This window comes from Geotrypetes seraphini, chromosome 12 (genome assembly GCF_902459505.1).
Source record: "Geotrypetes seraphini chromosome 12, aGeoSer1.1, whole genome shotgun sequence".
NCBI classification, from domain to species: Eukaryota; Metazoa; Chordata; class Amphibia; order Gymnophiona; family Dermophiidae; genus Geotrypetes; species Geotrypetes seraphini.
The window spans coordinates 57,802,991-57,803,829 of NC_047095.1; positions in this window are offsets into that span (position 1 = coordinate 57,802,991).

The window sequence follows — 839 nt, forward strand, 5'->3', positions numbered from 1 at the left end:
GCTAGGTGCTTCTTCATTAATGAGATGCACAAAGCAATTCCATTCCAGTTCTTAAAATTAATATAAACTCCCCAAACTACTAATAGACAAGATATAATCAAATTCCAATTTTCAGATAATCCTAACCCACCCTACCCCCATTCCCATCCCCCACCTCTAAGCAAAACCTCCACCACAGTTCTTCCAACTACCCCTATCTTCTTTCAATCTCAATCCACCAAACCTTGTCACTCCTCCACTGTTACTACCCATTCGATAACAGATGAAATCCCGAATGAAGAGGGACCCTGCCATCCAGCCTTACAACCATCAGACAGGCAGAGATGCCAATTTACCTAGTTCCAGATTTGAGGACGGTCCTGCCTTCCTCATCCTGGTGCATTTCAATGAAGAGGATCAGGCACTACAAATGAAAAAAAATATACAGTTAAAAAAATGTATGTGGTTTAGCCTCCCAGAAAGTATGTACCTGTTGGTACCTGGTTTTACTTGTTTTGTATTATGTTATGTTTTCCTTTTCTTGGAAATGCTAATAAAACTTATTGAACTAAAAAAAAAAAAAAATGTTGCTGTCTGAAATTCACTTATCTGAAATAGAAATATGCACAGTGGGGGCGATAACTTCTTTCAATATGATCCGAGCAAAACGCGTTCACACAGGCGCTCCTCTGCCGCACTTACAAAATAAACAAAACAAGACGAAAACATACAATGAAGTCCATAAGGAATAACGGGGCAAAGCCAGAACTACATTTCCCAGCGTGCACAACCAGGCTAGGGTGAGGCGGAGCTTATTCTGAGCCCAGCTTGTCGACTCCGCCTCCTCGCGAATGCTCGGC